Source organism: Alligator mississippiensis, chromosome 4 (assembly GCF_030867095.1).
Source record: "Alligator mississippiensis isolate rAllMis1 chromosome 4, rAllMis1, whole genome shotgun sequence".
Lineage (NCBI taxonomy): Eukaryota > Metazoa > Chordata > Crocodylia > Alligatoridae > Alligator > Alligator mississippiensis.
The window spans coordinates 42,987,608-43,003,174 of NC_081827.1; the positions used below are offsets into that span (position 1 = coordinate 42,987,608).

General features: G+C 45.4%; 1 long non-coding RNA gene across 2 annotated transcripts; it reads right to left on the reverse strand.

The window, feature by feature from the left end:
- Window positions 1-8,582: 8,582 nt before the first annotated feature.
- On the reverse strand, window positions 8,583-12,048 carry LOC109284219 (uncharacterized). Of its 2 annotated transcripts, XR_009461316.1 has the most exons (4): window positions 11,902-12,048; window positions 10,657-10,744; window positions 10,351-10,411; window positions 8,583-8,792 (listed from the first exon to the last, which is right to left on the reverse strand). It is a non-coding gene; the product is annotated as an uncharacterized LOC109284219 (long non-coding RNA). The 2 variants fall into 2 exon arrangements; XR_002091593.2 differs by lacking the exon at window positions 10,657-10,744 and having other exon boundaries at window positions 11,902-12,043.
- Window positions 12,049-15,567: the final 3,519 nt, after the last annotated feature.

A 15,567-nucleotide genomic window follows, 5' to 3' on the forward strand; every position in this document is an offset into this window, starting at 1 on the left:
CCCCAGGACTACCTCAGGCCTCCTGTCCCCCACCCTGGCTGGAACACAGGCTGCCTCTGCCTGGCCTGTCCCCTCTCCAGAGCTGCTACTTGGCCACAGATGAATGTTGTAAAGGGCTGCAGCTTGCTTCACTCCTTGCCCAGCCCTTCTATCCCCCAAGGGCTGCTGGCTGGCTGACTCTGGGAGCAGGGCCAGCACCTGCTCCATGCTGCTGCTCACCCCAAGTTGTCTCCTGTCCTTGCAGGTCCCATGGGGAAGTGCCTCTGCCACATGGCACCCAGTTCCTGGCTGTGCCCCTGTGCTGGGCACTGCTAGCAGCTGCCCAGGGCTGGCACCACAGGGATAGCCACATGGTGGCTCGGAGAGACAGCATGGGACATCATGTCTTCACCATCCTCCCTGTTGAGCCCTGGACCCCCACCCATGTGTGCATGCCTGTGAGGACTGCTCAGACCCAAAATGGTCCTAAGAGGAGGTTGGCAACCTTGTGGTACTCTGGGGCAGTACTGACATGCTGAGGCAGCTTGAGCGGAGCAGACGCTCAAATGCCCTCATTTATGAGGCTGTATTGGATGGTATATAGGCGTGATGGCACTGGTATGTAGACACATGCCAAAAATTGCTTACTGCACATTAGCTTAATGCACAGTAAATTTAGTTGTGACGAATTGCACATGTTGATGTGCAATTAATGAGACTGAATATTCTCCAACTCAATTTGAGCTGGAGCAAACGAATCCCAATGTTACTGTCTCATATGCATTTAGGCACAGTAATTAACTGTGGTGTAGGATAGTACCTCTGGGTGTGTGTAGATGTAATGGGGGCCCTAAATTGAAGTGGTGGGTTTTTAACGCCACTGCTTCAGTTTAGGGCCCTTTAAATCCATGTTGTGCACATACCCCACACTTACCTGAGGGGAGGGTGAGCTGCCAGCAAGCTAAGCAGTCCCTGGGCAGTAGGGTGGGTGGAGGCTGGTGACCCCACCCCCTTCATGGCAGCAGTGGCCCCCTGCAGGCAACACCCACCCACAGGCACCCAGCTCAGGTGGTCCCAGGGGGCACCGCAGCTGTGGAGGGAAGCACCAGGGCCTCGTGCAGCGCAGGCAGGCAGGCAGGCTGGGGGGGTTGAAATCAGGCTTGCCGCTTTTCTTGGGCAGAACTTGCCTTCCCAGGCTGCTACCAGACAGCCTGCAGGGCTTCCTGCAGAGCTGCGGAGCTGCATGGAGCCTGGTGCTTTGCTCCATAGCTATAGGGGCAGCAAACTAACACTCCTCAGAGGAGTGTTAGTTTGCTGTGCCCCGAGTCATTTAACACGCATTATACCACTGAATTTCCTACAGCAGCTGGAATTAATGCACAATACACCCCCAAGGCGTGCAAACACCGACACCATTAAAGCGGTGCAAAAGCATTTAGCCCGCTTTAAAGGGTCGTGCACACATGCCGCTCATTTCATGTACATACAGCCTGTTTGACAGGACTATCCTATGCCAGAATAAATTGATCTACTGACTACTAATTGCAGTGCACCTGTAGACAGTGATGATTTACTGCACATTAAATTAGCCTAATGCACAGTAAAGTGCATGTGTATGTCTGTGTTCATACACCACCCACTGTTTTAAGATTTTTACCATTGTGTCTAAAGTCAAGTGGCAATATAACATATTATATATCATTCTGTTACAACAGTCCTAGAGCATAGAATTTCTTCTACCTGAAATTTATTTCCTTTAGACTTCCTTATTCTTATGATTTTTATGCATAAAATGTTTTGCTAAATTGTTCTGGGGTTTGCGCGGGGTGGGGAGGGGCATTGGTTTTTAATGTATGATGATGTAGTGCTTTGACTAGGGGAAGAAGCATAGTGCCATTACATAGTATTAGTTGTGTATGTCTTAGTGGGTGTGTGTTATATATAAAATATAGCCACTAATATTGTAAAGGAATGCATTTCAGAATACTGGGATGATACATTTTTTGGTAAGGCATTTAAGCATTTTATTGTATAAGCATTCTATTATTCATTGCACATGTATTATGTGTGTATGCAACTGGAATCCCAATAAAAATACATAAAGTAATACAATTTAATACTATTTCCATGTACTATACAGATATCAGAGAATACATGCATATTTTATTAAAATAAATACTAGGTATTCATGCACATGTCATGACTTGTGTCCCTTAGGGTATCTACTCTTTGATGAATACCTGATGAAGATGCTTATATTTCACTCAATTGTATTTATTTTTGATAGCATAGTAGAATGGCTAGTGTGCAGGGGATAGCTATAACAGGTCTGGTGTTGTATAAAATGTTTTACTCCAAAGAAATCGGCTGTCCTGGAATAATGGCTCATGGGAAGAAGAGTTTGCTTCCTTTAGCAACCATGCATTGACAACATTGCTGTATTCAGATGTTCAGAACTTATTTTAGCTTCAAGATCTTCCCAAAAGAATGTGAAGGAAACGTAACTCTTCTTGGAGACAGTGGGCCAACATGCTTATACACATTTTTCCCCTCATTTTCTCACTATGCTTCTCACCAACAATTCAGGCACCACCTTATATTTTTTTCAAGGAACAAGCCACCAAGAGCACTCCAGGCCCTTCACTTCTGAATCTCTCTCTCCACATATTGCATGAGTGTTTCACATCTCTCTGTCTGAAGTCATTAATCCAAAGATCTTCAGTGAAGTCAGAGGCTTTTTTCTAGTGTATGGTATGTGCCAGCACTTGATTTTATACTTCTCTTTCCACATATCTCTCCTTCTCTAAGATGTGCTTATGACTTTTTCCAAAATTAAAGCATCATCAAAAGACATTAAAGTCATTGTGAGCTTTTCCATTAACTACATTGGGCTTTGGATTAGTCTCTTTGTTACCAGCCAGAGCCTTATATTTTATTGATTTAGTTTGAGGTCCCCTTTTTCTTTTCCTATGCCTTTTCTTCCCTCCTGCTTCTGGCTCTCTTTCTCCTACCCTCTGCTTTGTAGTCCCATGTAAAGTACTTCTACAGTAAAACAGATTTGTGTACTCATTGTCAACCTTCTTAAAGCTATTAACAGATTCTCAGCAGCTGAAGTGGTATTCTTAGTGTAGTTTTCCATGATCATATGCCCTTTTGAGGGCCTGACCATCTGTATACATCTGTTATCTTCTACAGATTTAGGCTGATGCAAGTATATTTTTCAGACAAATTCTCAAGTTCTGGTAGTGTTGTTCCAACTGGCCAGTCTCTCTTGCAGAGCACTTGACAATATCACTTAAAATGTCATGATATCACCAACAAAAAGAGGCACTCATTGTTGCAAATGTCTCCCTCACTGGTCTTCTATGAAGCAGGTTAGTTTTGTATCATGTGGGGCACCTGAAGCAACAGACGGACCCTGCTTGTAGTCATAGTTTGAGGCTGTGGCTCTTCCACAATAAACCCAGGTGCTGCAGGAACTAGTGCATTCTTCCCTCTGAGTCATTAATGCTTTGGTGTGATTTAACAGGCACCGTGTTGTCACAGCATATGTCTTCCAGCTGAAAAATAATAGCAAAACCCTTTCTATCCAGATTGTTAAAAAATCAATCCCATGGTGCTTTTTGTAAGATCTGGGATGTTTTATTTTGAAACATCCTATCATCAGTTCAGTGTTGGTGCAAAGTGCTTACGTTTGGTAGATTAAGTGATTCAGGTGCACAATGGGCTGCATCCTTGGATGCAATTTAGCTAAGACTTAACAAAATGAAGGGGAAAAGATGACTCTGAACTACCCTGGTTCTGGAGTTGATCATGGACTATTTCAGTTCTCAGGATTGATACAACCCACCTAGTAACTATATAGTAGCCAAGAATTGCAGAAGTACCCCATACTCCAGTCATGCATTCTTGAGAGATCAAGAAAAGCTGTTGTAGAGCCAACTTAGTCAGCTCTGTGATAGTTAGGATTCCCCTGCATCAGGGCCAATTCAGCTACCCTGCTAGAGCTGTTTTTTGGTAGGATTACCCTACATGGGTGGAACAAAGGACATAAGGCCAGCAATCTGGCTTTATGGCTGGAAAGAGCTACATACGTGTACATCATTATCCTCTCAGAAAAGGCATTTCTGGGAGGCAGGAAGAGTAGAGAATAAAGACATTCTGTAGAAGCAGCATGGAGCATAAGCTTAAAGAATTTTTTTAAATGGTCCCTTGAAAATAGAACACAGCCTGAAATGATTATATACAAACAGGAACTCTGGATTAAGGTTGAGAGGAAAGCTCATGCCTTTCCCTTGCCTTTTTCAGTCTTATACGAGATTTAGAATAATTTAAAAACTCATTTGTAAAATGCATTTTATCCCTTCTGATGTGTTCGTTCTTTTGCTCTTGGCAGCTGCTGTCAAAATGTATTTATATTAGATTCTGAGGGAAAGAAAGGGAAAACTGGTTTATGGGGGAACACAAACTACGCCTCGCTCCCCCACCCCTCCTCACACATAAATACATATGTGTGCATGGATACCTGTCCTGTACCCACTTGAAGTGCACCTCGGGAACAATAAAGGTTTCTACACTCCAACTGATTTTTCTTATCCAATATAGATGCCACTGTACTAATGTAAAGAAGATAAAAATATGTATATTAATTAGCATACTAGTAAGATGAAGACTATACTCTGTGGCTGTAGAGCCCCTGGCAGCAGAAAGTTGGCTGTGCTTGTCTCTTCCATTGTTATGTCTTTGTAGACAAGGAGGTCTCCTTGCACAGCACTAACAGTGTGGGTTGAGTCACCCATTAGAGTATCCCTTAGAACTTAAAGTGAGGGGCTGCTAGTTCCTATAAGTGACTAGAAAGATTTAGCTGAAGTAGGGAAATAAAACAAAACCCAAATGGCAAGCTTGTTATTGGCTGTCTTCACTATTTATTAATGAAGGAAAGAACCAAAAGGAGATCCAAAATAGGCTAGGGTTTTCTGGGAAAAAGATGCTGGCAACTGCAGGAAAGGATTTGTACTTGCAACATGCTGAACAAAGCACTTAAGCAAATGATAAAACACATAAGTGGTTCCATGGAAATGCACAGGCCTACTCTGTGATAAAAGGTAACTATATTTAACTTTGCAATATCAGAGCCAGAATGCTTAGAACAAGGCAGAATGAGTAAACATTAGTCCAAGGTGAGTATGAGTACTAGTGTGACAGTAGGTCCACTAGTAAATGAGGAGGGTGCTGGAATTCACAATTCTGGGATAGATGCATGTTTCTACATCTGTCCTTATTAAGAAAACTGAAGAAAAGAAGGTGTGATGGAAAAGAAGAAAGATGTGAAAAAATAGCTATTGATGATATCCAGGTAAGGGAATCTCAACATATACAGTAAATGAAGTCTGGGATCTGACCTGAAAATACCAAACCCCTGATAATTATTTCTGAGATATCATGAAGAACTTAGAAGTAAACAGAGTAGAACAAAGAGCTAGTATGGTTCTTAGCTTCAAAGAAGAAAGAACGGTAATCCTTCATTTACCAGTCAACGAGTTTAATTTGAGACCCTAGCAAAATAATGGAGTAAGAGCTGAAAGAGAGAGAGAGAGAGAGAGAGAATAAGCTGCCAACATTCAGAGGAAAATGGAACCATAAGCAATAAGCAGCATGGGTTTATAAGGAACAAATCGTGCCAGAAAAACGTGATTGCTTTTTTGATAGAATTGCAGAAATGCTGGATGAAAGATGCACAGCATGATTTTAATAAAGGATTTAATACAGTATCTCACTAAATCTCACAGAATTAATTCAAATTGCCTTGGACGTAAGCACTGTCATGTAGATTGGAAACAGGTTGAAGGATCATAAACAATGTGTGACAATAAATGGAAGTGTACTATATTGAGTTGTGGGGAGATGGGTAGTGGGGCTGCTGCACAGTTCAGAGATAGTTCTTGTTTTAACATCTTCGTGGGTAAGAAAGAAAAGGAGGTAAACAGCATGTAAATAAGCATTGCAGAGGATACTATAGCCAGAGCCACTGGAAAAACAGCAATAACTGGTAAGTAATATTAAAGACTTACTGTCTTTTAAATGGAATATGGGCAGGAAATAGCAAACTAAAATCTAACTTAGGGAAAAAAAAGGAAGCAGCAAATTAATGCATTTGGGGAAAAATGATCCACAACAGGAACGAAGAACTTTGGAAAAAAATAAATCGTGAGAGATTTCCCCTGAGGGGTGATGGTAGTATTTAATAAGAGTTTGGTATGTGCTGTGTTACACCCAATGATAATGCAGGTATGGATTGCATGTATGGAGTCCTAACACTATAGAACAAGAAGGGGAGCAGTGTGGGGTGGATGGGTAGGAGGAAGCCTGTGTGCTTGGGGCAAGTGGGCCCAGTTGATGAATGAACTCAGGAGGCTGAACAGCAGGCACCAATGTGGAATTCATGAGAGAGAATAAGAACTGGACACTGTGAGGGACCGGTAAGGAACCTGGAGCTGAGTGGAGATGCCTGGAGTCATCCTAGTCAGGCACTGACAACAATACAGTCCTTTTCTCAGTGCTCCCTTATGCTAGTTTCTCCTCTTCTCCCTCTTTTCTCTTCTCCCCTTTTTCTGTGCTGCTCCTCCCCCTTTGGACATCTTCCCCATACTGTTTCAGGAGAATCCTTCGGGAACTATTTCTTCTCAGCTTCCTATCTCCTTATCTTTCCTCCTTGTTGCCATCCCTAGTTCGTTCCTCTTTCTGCTTTCCTTATGTTCTCCACCCATCCACCCCTCTTTCCTCTCATTTCTTGATGTTTTTTATTTTTCTACTGCCTACTAGGGGTGTGCGAAACAAGCTGTATTTAATTCAGATTTGGCCTGAATTGGGGACAGTGATTCGATTTGATGATTCAGATCGCTGTCCTGATTCAATTCAGTTGAATCCAAATCTGAAGATTCAACACTGATTCGGAGAAGCAGCGATTTGGCCATAGACACAGCTTTAAATGTTTTTTCTACATACCTCAAGGTACGAGGCATGGCTCATGAATGCTGCAATACTGGGGTGGATGGAGCGTCCCACAGGAGAGCGGGCCCCCCCTGCGTTTTCAGCGGTGAACCTGGAAGTGGACCAGAAGTAGTTCTGGTCCACTTCCAGGTCCGCCACCGAATGCGCTGGGGCCCCTGGGCCCCTGGCTCAGCAATTGGCCGCAGGGGGACCCCGGGTGCCCCCCTTGACCCAGGAGGTACAAGTCGCTGAGTTGGGAGGTGTGGGGGGGGGGGGGGGGCCACAGCGCACTCCCCAGTGGACCCAGAAGTGGACTGGAAGTGCTTCTGGTCCACTTCCGGGTCTGCTGCCAAGTGCACTGAGACCCCCCACCCCATGGGATGCTCCATCTGCCCCAGTATCTCAGCATTCACAAGCCTCCTGGTACCTAGAGGTATGAAGAAAAAACATTTAAAGCTTTGTCTATGTCCAAATTGTCAAATCTTTCTGAATCTCGCCAAATCGATTTGGAGAGATTAAAGGGTCTCCTGATTCAATTCAGATTCAGAAATTTAGCTACCCTATCAGGCCAAATCTCCACCCAATAGAATGAGGGGCCGAAGCTTCGCACAACCCTACTGCCTACCTATGTCCATCACAACTCTTAACTGCCACAGTCATCTTTATATGGACCTAATGTCCCCTCAACTAACTTCCATGCCCCCACCATAATACTTAATTACCCACCGGTCTTCTCTCCCATTATCACCAACTTTTTGCTGAGCAGACATCACCATTGGCACCAACAGCTGAGGAGTTCTCCATCTGAGAATAGCTCACAGTCAGATCAAATGCAAACCCATCTCCAAACCAGGCTAAAGCTTATGATAACAATAGACAATAGCATGACCCATGTGAAACTGGAATGGTCTAAATCTATCTGTAGTTACACCACACAGGAGAGAAACTCTGTTGCACAAGCCTTTTGGTTTGGGCTGGAATGCAATTGTCCTAGAAAGTACAGCTGATCTCTCAGGTAGCTTGGGCCATTCTAGTAAATGGCTGTGTATCAAATGAAGAACTAATACAAAGATCTGAATGATATGCTCATGGTGACCTGTGCAGCTAACCAGAGTGACTACAGTTTTCCTTTTTCTCCTCCATTCCTAAGGAGTTGTAACAATTAAACCAGGAGTCAAGCAAGTGTGGATTATCTTGACTCGGGGAAAAATCACACCAGTAGACTGATGTATATAAAACAATGTGAGTAAGAAATGGGATGGGGATGTCTCAGAATCTCTAAATACCAGAGGGGAAAGAACCTGAATAAGTGGTGGGTACTGCTCCCCGCTTACCACCGCACACTCCCGCCACTGATCTCCTACCACCACCGTGCCCCACTCCCAGCCACTGGGGTCATGTGCCGTTCATGAATGGATCATTACTATGCATTATGCATTTGTAAATGAGTTGGTCTCTAAGGTGCTACTCTGTCCTGCCTTCTACCTGACTTTACACTAACACTACCTCTCTGTAAAAAAAAACTGTAAGAGTTAAATCTGCATCCACAAGTGCTCTGTTGCTCTTCCTTATGTTTTATTGAATTTTGTCCCTGGGAGAAAAATCAGCCTTGCTTTAGAAAGAAAGATGACTTTATTAATTTTTACCATCTGAATTTCATGGCACAGCAAAAGAGCAAAATACCACTTGTAGTATAAATAAATGTAGGATGGATGAAGTCTTCCCACTTCCTCTGTTTCTTGCAATGCTCTAGGTTTTGTAGAACAACAAGACTTTTCTTCCTGGTCATGTGTCCTCTGCACAGAAACTTCTACCGCTGGTTACTGATAAAAGAGATAAAAAATGTCTTAAATGGAGTTGTGTGGAGCAGACTGAGATGACTGTGCTTTCACTCTATACTCAATCTACAACCTGCTACATTTATGATTTATTTGCTTCCCCCCCTTTCTCTTTTCTGTCCAATATAAAATATGTGTTCCCCTATTGTGCCTCTAAATAATGGACTAACTTTTTTTTCTCTCTCCTTCATTCCCATGTTAAGTGTTTTTCATAACCTGTATTATTAGGTGCTCCACCTTTTGCTGTGTAAACAATGAATAGAATAGAAATGTAGTAATACAAGTAGGACTAGGATTCAGAAGGACCTAGACAAATTGGAGGATTGGACGAAAATAAATCTCATGAAGTTCATTAAGGACAAGTGCAAAGTCCTGCACTTAGGATGAAACAATCCCATGCACTGGTACAGGTTGGGACCAACTGGCTAAGTAGCAGCACTGCAGAAAAGGACCTGGGGATTACAGTAGACAATAAACTGAATACAAGCCAACAGTGTGCCCTTGTTGTGAAGAAGGCTAATGGCATACTGGGCTGCAATGGTAGGAGTGTGGTCAGCAAACTGAGGGAAGTGCTTATTTCCCTCTATTTGGCACTGATGAGGCCACATCTGGAGAACTGTGTCCAGTTTTGTCCTTCCCCCCCACTCCCCACTACAGCAAGGATGTAGACAAATTGGAGAGTCCAGCAGAGGGCAATGAAAATAGTTAGGGGTCTGGGGCACATGACTTCTGAGGAGAGACTGAGGGAACTGGGCCTATTTAGTCTGGAGAAGAGAAAACTGAGGTGGGATTTAATAGCAACCTTTAACTACCTGATGGGGGGTTCCAAAGAGCTGGACTGTTCTCAGTGGTGACAGAACAAGGAACAATGGACATCTTTACACACACTCCTGAGAGCTGCTCTAATTAAAGCACCCACAGCCTCTCATGTATTCAGCATCCTGTGCTTCAAAATGGGCATAGGGGCACCTTAACTAAAGCTCATTCAACGAACTTAAGTTAAAGTGTCTTTGCCGCCATTTTGAGGGTGGGGACCCTGAATACACATGATGCTGAAGCTGCTTATTAGCATGCTCCAGCAGACTCGATTAATCAATTCTGCTGCAATGCATGCTAACAAGCACACAGCAGAGCAGTCGTCAGGCACGTGTTTAGGTGCCCACTGGTCTCAAGTTGCAACAAGGGAAGTTTAGGTTATCTATTAGGAAGAACTTTCTCACTAGGAGGGAGGGTAGTGTAGCACTGGAACAGATTACCCAGAGAGGTTGTGGAGTCTCCATCCTTGGAGGTTTTTAAGACCTGGAAAGACAAAGCCTTGGCTGGGATGATCTAGTTGGGAATGGTCCTGCTTTGACCAGAGGGTTGAACTAGATGACCTGCTGAGGTCCCTTCCAACCCGAATTGTCTGTGATTCTAAGTATTAAACATATTGTGTATTCCTGTGAAATATATACTGTTTGTCTTTAAAATGGTATAAACCAGAGATCTTCTCGGTAATTAATAACAGTATGTTTCAAAACAAGAAAGAATTAAAGACAATGACCTTGTAAATGTCTATGATGTGAACACCTGATGCTGGCTCTTCACAAGAAATCTCAGATCTTCTAAAAGGAGAGAGAGGATAAAAGAGGAAGTATGAAAAATGTAAAGCTAGAGTAAGCAGGATAAACCAGGATGCATGAAACCAATCAAGGACAAAAATTACTTTGAGTAAATTCTCTCTCCTCCCCGCCCTTCCTACCCCCTTCAGTGAGCAATTGTTGGATGTGAATGCTGAGCAGAGATCCATGCATAGCTGTAAGCCTTTTCACTGTAGTATAATAATATAGTGACTAAGATTATAACTTACCAAGGGAATGAATATCTGAAATGTCAAAAAGCCCAACAACAACAAAAAAAGCTGTAGACGCTGAAATCTATTGATTTCTTTAAAGTATCTGAAATTTAATAGGACACAAAAAGAAAAAAATACACTTAGAAACCTTTCCAATTCTATACCTCTAGATTTTCCATATAGGAAAGTGTTCTTTTTTTGCTGTCTTTCACATAGATATTGGCTGTAAAAAAATCTAAACAAAATTTCAGCTCTTGCATGTAATAGCGAAAAAACATACCTTGTTGTTTTAAATATGATCCTCTATGGGTTTACCAGCCTATTGATGCATGGTTCAGTACAGACTAGTAGAGACTGTCACAACATAAAAAGGATCCAGAAGAACGGCCCACTAAAGAGTAGTGAAAAGCTCAGCTCAACTGGACACAGAATGAGATTGTCATCAGTGTCAGAAAGTTCACTGTAACAGAAGATCTTATCGTAAGAGCTAACCAGCTGATATAAAATGTAGGCAAAAGTCCCAGAAATATTGTAAAACACAGCAAAATGAACTGTTAGAGTAGCTGAAAAAAAGGAAATCAGGGAAAACAAAAACATCAATCACTAAACTTTTTGGAACTCTTCTAAAAGTTGTTGCAACAACAAATGGTATGATGAGGATAATCATAATGGCAAATTAATTATATTTAAAAACATCTAAAGAATCCCATTGTAGAGTGCTGAAACCAAACAACTATGATAAGGTACAAAAGTGCAACAGCTACCCAAAGCCTACACAAAACTATGTCCCTGTCAGGAAAGGAGCATCTATGTAATATCACTCCTCTGACTATTTTTATGGCAACACACAGGCACTGTCTTATGGCCTGTCTTATAGAAACCAGGCCTGTGCGAAGCGGCTACTGTTCGCTTCAGATTTGGGTTCGGCCGATTCGGTGATTCGAATTACTGTCCCGAATTGATTCAGTTGAATCCAATGTGGAGATTTGGCTGCTGCTGAATGCCTGAATCTCTGAATCAGCCAGGCCCACCACACCCAGCCCCGCAATAGCTGCCCCGCCTGCCCCAGCTCTTGACACTTGTTTTTAAAAAGTGGGTGCTGCCAGGTGGGGGGGGGGATCCTCGCTGCTCCCCACTGCCCCATTCTGCATGGGGGGTTGTGCACAAGCCCCTGACCCCTCCCTGCTGCCCCAGCCCCCCCATGGCTACCCCGCCTGCCATGGCTCCGACCCTTTAAGAAGAAAAACCCCCCAGACTCACCGCTCCTGCAGGTTGGGGGCGATTCCCACTGCCCTGCACCACGTGGGGAGCTCTGCACGAGCCCCACAAAGCCCCGAGGCCGCTGCAGGAGCGGTGAGTCCCAGGGCTCTCCTAGGGTTTTTTCTTAAAGGGCCGGAGCTGCGGCGGGCGGGGCAGCCATGGGGGGGGGGGGCTGAGGGAGTGGGAAGAGGTCAGAGGGCTCGTGGCAGAGCCCACCATGCAGCATGGGGCAGTGGACATCGCTCCCCCTGGCCCCCCCGGCCTGGCAGCACCGGGGTTACTCTTAAAGGGCCGGGAGCTGGGGCAGGAAGGGCACCCATGGGGGGATTGGGGGAGCAGGTAGGGGTGGGGGTTGCTGGGAGAGCAGGCAGGGGCTGGGGGCTGGCAGGGGTCCCCCTATGGTCCTCTCCCCTCTGCCCGAGCCCCCGCTCCCCCGCCCCTACTACAGTACTTATCAGCTCGGAGTTGGCTGCATCTCCCTGCTGCAGCCAGCGGGGACTGTCCAAATCATCAAAGCTCTCCGAATCTTTTCTGAAGATTTGGAAAGCTTTGAATTGATTCGAACCTTTTAACTGGTCCCCTGGTTTGATTCAGATTTGGAGATTCGGCCACTAAATCAGGCCGAATCTCCTCCGAATTGAGTCACCACCCAAAACTTCGCACAGCCCTAATGGAAACTGTATAAAATCCTACTTGAACCTAAAAATCTTCATTCTTCCTCTTATCTGGCCTTTCCACAAAGCCAAGCACTTAACCAAGTATGACAAATGTGGCAGAATTGTCAGCTGAAAGCAGTAATTTACGGGCCTTTTGTGTGTTCAAAAATCAATTTTCTGTATTATAAACCATGACAGAGAGAAAGCTGTGCACTACCTCTCATCTCAGTGGTAAAGTATCAGTGATGTAAACTAAATACTGCTTAACCCTATTTTTCTTTATCCATATTTCTTCCCAGGCCTATGTCAAAAAGCAGTATGCCTGTTGATTCCTCTTTCTCCCATACAAATACTAAAAGAAACATTGCTCACTAACATAACTATCTTTTAAAAACAAGCAATGAATTTATCATATCTGTTTGCAAGGCCCTTTGGGAGCCTTCAAGAAGAAAGGTGCCATACATACAAGCTCATTATCATCATTAACTTCACTGATACACCAGCTGAGCACAGAAGAATCATGCAGAAAAAATATGACAAAAAATAAAATATTTTTGTGTGTCTTTTTTTCCTTGCTGGTCATTTTATTTTCACAATCATAGAAATTTTATTACATAAAGTTTGCTATTTATTGACAAGCCTAGGACTCAATTTCAAAACTTAACTGTCCCAGATAACACCTATACTGTGGGTGCATCTATATGTCCCCCTACAGCGATGTAGTGACGCACTACATCACCATATGGTGCATTACGGTGATCTAACAATCAAATAGGCCTACATGTGGTCAGCAACTACACCACCGTAGTGGCATGCTCCCCTGGTATAGCATGCCGCTATGGTGACATAGTGGCAAAATATAACTGTACTCTGCATGCACATTGCAGTAACCACCTGTACTGCACCATGCTTTAGTATTTCCTTTTGGAAGTTCTAAAGCATGGTGCCGTAGCAGTGTCACACTATGGTGACATGTAGAAGCACCCTGTATTGCTAAGAATGACTAAAATGGCTTAATTTTTATTATGGTACATTTAACAAGAGTAGTGTCTATTTCACAGCACTTGTTCTCTTACATTGATAAATATCATATAATTCCCATTGTCACATCTCTCAAATAATAGGATTAAAAACGGATTCAAGGCAAATGAGAATTTTCAGAGCTCTTTGTGTCTATGTAATTGTGCAGTGTACAAGAAAGAGTCTTACTCCTACATAGAAACTGAATCAGCCCCTAGATTTATGTTCTACTCACAGCAGATTCAGAGTGCAAAATAGTCTCTTGGCTCAGGGATGTGTGAGATGTGGTCTGCAGGCTGGATTGGGCCCACAGACAGGCCCCATGTACCAGATCCAGCCTACAGGGCTGGTCTGGGCATGCCTTGGCATAGCTGCGTGTGTTGTGCTGCTTGCAATTGCATGTTGGCTGCAGTGCTGTATGCATCAACCCAAGCCCTGCACATAGCAGGTGGTGCGTGGTTGCGCACTACACGCAGCACCGCAGGCCCAGTTTGGGGTGCACGCTGCATGTGGCACCCACACCAGACCAGCCTGTTGCACAGGTTCTGGCATGGACAGCTTGCCTGCCTGCAGGCCCGCTCTGGGTTGGCCCCATTCAGCTCATGCCAGACTGACTTTACACACCACATGCTCTCACAAAATAAGTCTTGAATGATCTTCATAACCCTGAGTTTATATTGTGAACAGGCAAGATGTGTTAGCAAAAGCAGAGAAAAGTGAGTTTTAAGTTTGGATTTGGCATAGCACCAGAAATATTTTCAAAATGCTTTGGGACTAAACAGGGACCAAACACTCTTAGAAGGGTTTAATATGAATGAAAAATAGAAAGAACAGCGTTAGGGGAACTTAAGTTTAAAGCTATTGCCATTAGCAATTGTACTGTGTTTGAGTATGGTCAGCTTTGGTTAACTTGGAAGTCGAGAGGAAGGCGTTTACTGGGAAGCTAGGATGGAGAGAGTGAGCCAGGGGTGATGCTTCAGATTCTGAGCAGCAATGATCATCCTTGGCTGGGATGATCTAGATGGGGTTGGTCCTCCTTTGAGCAGGGGTTGGAGTAGGTGACTCCTGAGGTCCCTTCCAGCCTTCGTTTTCTGATTCCATGCAGTGGCGTCGTGCAGGGGGAGCACGTGCACCCCATGAGAGCGCTGGTGCACCCCTGCTAGGCCGGGCTGCCCACTTAGGTGATGGGTGGTGGGGCAGACAGGGGCGCCTCCCAGACTGAAGCGCTGGATGACACGGCTGCGGCCGCGCTCTCCCCCCCCCCCTCGGCGAGACAGACTGTGGGGGGACCCCTCACCGCCCCTGCTTCGGATGGCACCAGCTGCCAATGATCCCGTGTCACCGCCCACGCAAGAGACAAGGAGAGTCCTTCCCCTTGGCGAGCTACTGATGCAGATTTGCTCGAGTGGAGGATATTGACACTGAAACTGGTGCCAGGCTTCCCTGTGTATTTCCATGCCTGGGTACCCTTACCCTTTCTGCCTGTCTCATGCAAGGTGGCTTGCTTTCCCTTCCCCTCCCCTGTCCTGAGCTGTGCGAGATGACACCGGCCTTGTCCTGGGCTTGCTAAGCGGCTCCTCCAGCTGCGGGGGGTGGGCACAGGGGGCAGCTGAAGGCGGGGCCCCGCCCGGCACCCGCGCTCTCCGAGTCCTGTCCTGGGATGCTTGGCACCGCCTCGGGGAGGCGGCGCGGGGAGCGGACAGCCCTGGCAGTAGCGGCCCCGCTGGGGAAGGAACGGGGGCAGAAGGGAAGGGAGGGCGGGGGTGGCGGCTGCAGCCCCTCACACGGGGCAGGTGGCGCTCCCGCCCGCGCGCCCGCCCGGAAGGAGGTGGACGAGGACGAGGACGAGGAGGAGGCAGCTGCCGCCGTCGCCTGTCGGCGGAGCCCCCTCAGCGGGCGCGGGCGCGGGCAGGCAGTCGCGGGGGGCGGTGGCTCCTGCGGGCCCGCCCCGTCCTGTCCCGTCCCGCCCCGCCCCGCCCCGAGCGCCCGG